Raw genomic sequence first — 5,583 nt, forward strand, 5'->3', positions numbered from 1 at the left:
GCCCGAGACAGTTGAAAGAGAGTGTGGGACTCTAAAAGAGTCTGTTTGGGAATTGCGCGATGAAGGACGTGAGCGCAAACTTAGCATGGTACAAGGTTCGCGCCCATGCACGGGGGGCTGCGTTGCTGCGCGGGTAAACTAGGAATTAATCATTGTCGTCACTGTTCATGATGAGATGTCCAATTTAAGGCAAAAGGGAGTGGGTGGCGGGTAATTAAGACGCGAGTTAAGAGATGGATTTGGGACAATCTGCCACCAAGAATGCATTAATGACTCAGAAGTGGGGGGAATGGTCAGATTCAAATTCAAAAGACGCTATAAAACTCCCAAGGCTAGCCACGAGACAACAATTTTTCATTTGAGATTTGAGCTATTACAAAGAGCACAGAGTGTTGAGTGCCAAGCGGTATTGAACCCCCAAATTCACAAACAACCAAAGACAATTTGAACAAGATGAAAACTACCAGGAGAGGTGTGGGTTTTGCAGAGAGTACCGCCAAGGAAGCCACACAGAGCCTTATCGTGCAGGTGGGGGATGCACCAGAAATTTCGAAATCACCTCGGATGCCAATGCCCAAGAAGGATAAACAGGAAGTGGGACCAGTCTGCATGTCCCTGTGAAATCCGTAGTTTGGTAAACTTTCCATGGAAGAAAAGGGAAAGGTTGTCAACATTGAGACAGATGTTGAGGAGGAGGACCTCCAGGCTATTGTAAATGAGATAGAGGCAGATGAAGAAATGGAAGAAGACATCCAGCTGGTGCGCACTGCAGAAAAATTACCTGAGTACGTTCCTCCGTGGAAAGGGAAAGCTAAGGTACCCAAGGATTTGGACACCGCTAAGAGCACACTTCAAACCCTGATCCTCCCAGATGTAATTCTGTTGGAAGGCTCGGCCCTGGGCTGTGTGCCCACAGTGAAATTTGAAGACTGGGACCTCACGGACAGTGAGACGTTCCCACATTTAGAGACTGAGAACCTCATGAAATAGATTAAGGAGGGGTCATTTACAGCACTAGAGCCGCAAAAATGGCTGCGTAGTGTGGAGAAGGCCAGACTACTCCACCTACTATGGATTCCGTACTTTCACCATGCACCTATCAAGATCTTTGTCATCGGGTAGTTACTTTGCGTGGTGCACGATGGGTACTTATGGCTAGAGGAGCCTATTCCCATCACAATGGAGCTTATCCATAAGATTTTCTAGCTTCCCTGTAAGGGAAAGGACCCTGCAAAGATAGCTAGCAAAAGCGAAGATTTGGCGCTTGTAGAGGCCATGAAGAAGAAATACAAATTGGAAAAGAAGAAGAGAGGCTATGCAATCAGTAGCATTAAAGATAAAGGGGTGCGCATAGCCACCCAACTACTGGCCGGGAAGGTGATGAGAAAAATCCGTGGAGATGAGGTGCCAGCACTGGTCGTTGCGTTGGCAGAACGATGCACGGAAGGGGTCCAATTCAACTGGGATGAATTCCTCTCTGAAGAATTCCTAACCAAATGCAAGGAAGCTCAGGGGCAGGGCAAGACCTTCCACTAGACATGGTTGCTCTTGTCTATTTTATTGGTGATAGGGGAACTTCCTCAGGATAATTAGTTCCCTCATAATGAACAGGACTTGCCAGAGGCTGCAAAATATGCATTGCTCTAGGCTATGAAGGACGTCACATGGATCCGTGAAACTAAGATCTTTTGGGTGCTCATGGAGGTGAGCGTCCGGATGTGGATTAATAGGAGGCCGTGCCTATCCCCCACAATGTACAACAATCTACAGACCTTTGCAGACTTCAAAGAGGATATGAAAAATGTGTATTTCAAGGTCTGTATGGATTTGGCGCAGAACTGGACCCGTTAGAGTTAGTCCTTGGCCTTCCTTCAGTGATCAAAATGGGCTCTTACTATGTTTGGTTTGGTTAGATGTTTTGCACATGATCTTCAGCACAAAACATGTCATAAGTATGTTTATCAAGAGTATCTAAAAAAGATATTTCCAACGGTATATCACACTCTAAAAACCAACTCCTAGATCAAAAGATATGACTGAATGAATGGCTGACTCAAAGGCCTCCTGTGCAGCAGTTCAGGTATTGAATGATCTAGAGGAAGCTAGGAGATGTCAGTGGCTAGTCTTATGGCTGGATTGTGATAGAGAAGAAAATAACATAGCATTTGAAGGCCTAGTACAGTGCTACTAATCCTCATCTCAACATATGGAATGCAAAACATATATCAGAAGATATTGTAAGACCCTTTCTTTTCTTCATATGTCGGCCAGCCAAAAAGTTTCTTTAGTTCATCAATACATTATGACATGCAATAGTGCAATGAATAGGAAAAACAAGGCTGCTGTACAGATAGATGAAACTTTTGTCATTACTGCAAGTGCTATAACCATGGTCCTTCGTCCTTTCCATTCTATGCCATCAGATTTATGTGAAAGTGTCTTTTCTATATCAAATCAAACAAATTGTCTCGAAGGTTATGATGCTGGAGTTAAAAGTGTAGCAGAATAGTTTTGTGTATATATACTTACAATTCCTTATCTCACACAGAGGCTTCCTACTGCATTGTTACCTGCTCTTCAACATTCATCGAATTTCTCTCCATGTTTGAGAACAATGGTGGTAATGGTAGATTTCAAAGGAAGTTATCTTGTTAATTTGGCATTAGGTTCTATCGAGAGCCCTGAACATTCTAGACACCTTGTGGAGGGATTATGTTGTAGAGAATATGTGTTTTCTCTTTCATGTATTTTAGAGAATTTGATGTCATGGATTGAGCTAAACGACAATTAAAGTGGAAAGTAGATGAGGATGAGGAAGAATATGATGACCATAGTTCTAGTGTTCCCAAGCACCATTTTTTGAGTGGTACAAAAAATGGGGATGGATTTACTGAATTGACTTCATCACTCATCGAGTATTTGAGGCCAGTCCATCAGTAGTGGCATTTGCACTAGCTTCTAGCTATAGTGAAAAAGGAGGGTTCTTTTGTGTATGAAGTATATCTGGGTCATGGGGGCTTAAAGACAAAATTGGAACTGCAAGATGTTGCCCAATTGTATTCCTACCTGCTCGCTACCTTTTCTTCCTTGGGTTCCTTTGGTGGACCTTTGCCATTCTTAATTTATTAGCTTCCACTCAAGGATTTTTGTCATAGTTGTGGGAATGGTTAGAGAGATTTCTTATTTTCAAGAAAGACAGATTTACAAGAGTTCAGAAGTCATTCCAGACTAGTCTAAGTATTGGTGAGAACCAAATTCATGATATAGTTGGCAGAAAGGAGGAACGATTGACTATAGATCTCAAGGATTCTAAGCCAACGTTTGAGAAAAGCGAATTGAAGGTTATGGAGAATGACACTAATTACATGGTTTCATTGGAGGATTAGAGAACAGGATTCTATGTGGATCAACATGAGATCTTTGCTAGTGCCATTGTTTCTCTCTTTGGTTTTGGTTTATGTTATATTCTGTTAGCGCTCTAGGAGACCGAGGTTATTAAGTTTCCATTTGAAGATTTAGGTTGCTCAATTCTCTTCCAGCTGTGAAGTTTGAATTGGTGAACATCATGACAATTTTAAACAATTGGCCCTTGCTAAGTTATTCTGCGGAGCTTGAAGATGGGGAACCTCTTTTTGTCTCATCAAATTATCTTCTAGTGAAGGCAACTAGGTTGGAACCTGCTGGGCATTCATTTCATGTTGCAGCTCTCTATTTGCTGGGTTATAAGGAAAACCCTGAAAGCCATGGATGAAGTATGGTAATGCTTGGTGGGTTAACGCTTTTATGCCCTGCATCAAAATTGAGAACGAAGGCCCAACTTAGCTCCAAATCTCAACACCCCTGCATCCACAAACACACACAAGGTTAATAAATCGAAAGCTAAAGCCAATCTAGCTGTGGTGCTATGCTCTTAGCTGTGGAACTGCACTTTTAGCTATGGCGCTGCACTCCTGGTTGTGGCGCTGTGCTTTTGGAGTGTGGCCATATGCATAGCGCTTACACATGGGAAACAAACAGAACAACAGGTACGAGACGCCCTTGTTCAATTTAAAAAGGTACTTTCTCTAGACCCAGATCTAGAGGAAGCCACTGCTCCTTTATACAATAAATCTTGTTGCCATGCCTACAAAGAAGGAAAAAAAAAATGCGGAAGCTTTACGGAAGGCTTTGCGAGATTACAATCTTAAATTTAGTGTGACTCTCAATGATCCAGACATGGCTCCCTTTTGGGCTATGCTTGAGTTCAAGCAACTTCAAGAAGAGGTATTGTCATACTCGTGGCACTCTTCATCTGGGATAATAGGGAAGAAGAGGAACAAATTTCCCAAATTCCCAGGATGAAACTCTTTCAAGGTTGCCTTTGTGCCTATCCACTGATCATGTTGTAGAGCTTGTACAGTTATGGGATACAACTCATCTTGTAATTTTGGTAGGGGAAAAAGATGTGGTAAATAGAGTAGTTCAAAGGGTTGAGAAGTTTCGCAATGATCTTGTCAAAACTTCATCCAGTGGTGAATTTGAAAAATGAACACAAGATATTGCTTCCAAGTCAATAGCACAAGTTGAAAAATGATTCAAGGCAGAGGTTGTTTCTCCTAATGAATGGGAAAGTTGGGTTTGTGAGCAACAAGAGTCTGAAGGAGTAACTCCAAGAGAAGATGTGTTTATTGTCTTGCATTTGGATGGTCGTGTTCGAAAATCTGGTCGGGGAATGCCTGACTGGAAAGAGTTAATTAATGAGTTGCCACCATTAGAATCCTTTGTTAGCAAGCTGGAAAAGTAACAAAGATGTTAAACAACCATTTAATTTCTTCTCTGTAGCTCATAAATGGGATAGGAATGTGAGTTTTATCATTAAATAAGTCATTGATATTTGTATTTCCTCCTGCTTTTGGTAGCTAAAATGAAAGAAATACTAAAGTAGATGCTCGAATATGACTTTGTATGGATGACATTACAGTTATTGTATAGCTCGCAAAATTCTGGGTACGAATGGCAGAAAGAGAACATCCAAGGAGGAACAAGAACAACAGGTTGATCAAACAACTCCAAAATTCGTGTAGGCAGGTGCAAGGTGGCAATCAAAAGGAAGATTTTGTGGAATATAGTTCCACATCTAAAGGAGAAGATATAGTAATATTAATCCACTTGGAAAACCTTCACATAATTTGGGTTTTCAAAAACTATTTCTCATGGTTCTCGAGATAGTTTGGGATGTTAGTTGCAAATTAGTTTATAATAGAGTTTAATGATAGGATTTTATTATTAAATTGTATTTTTTATTTTTTATTTTATATTTCCTATGTTGAGGAAATAAAAATGGACTTGTAATTTAGTATATATAGGATTATTTTTGAAATATAGAGGTTTGATTTAGGCAGTAGAGAGGTTGCTTGGCACTGTGTAAAATTTCCTAAATATCATTTTAATAAAGCAGTTTTCTACCCTTTGGACCTAGGATCCATCACGGTGTTATTTTTCATTATGTTTTTCCTATAATTCATTTACATATTATGTTTTTTCTGCCTTGTTATAGAATTATCTAAGTGATATGTTAGGAATCCATCCCCTATGATGCTCCTT

General features: G+C 40.6%; 1 pseudogene; it reads left to right on the top strand.

The window, feature by feature from the left end:
- Positions 1-645: 645 nt before the first annotated feature.
- On the top strand, positions 646-4,894 carry LOC149175259 (protein LOW PSII ACCUMULATION 1, chloroplastic pseudogene; annotated as a pseudogene).
- Positions 4,895-5,583: the final 689 nt, after the last annotated feature.

This window comes from Pinus tabuliformis, chromosome 4_1 (assembly GCF_031772625.1).
Source record: "Pinus tabuliformis cultivar Carrire ecotype Pingquan chromosome 4_1, CPIR1, whole genome shotgun sequence".
NCBI lineage: Eukaryota > Viridiplantae > Streptophyta > Pinopsida > Pinales > Pinaceae > Pinus > Pinus tabuliformis.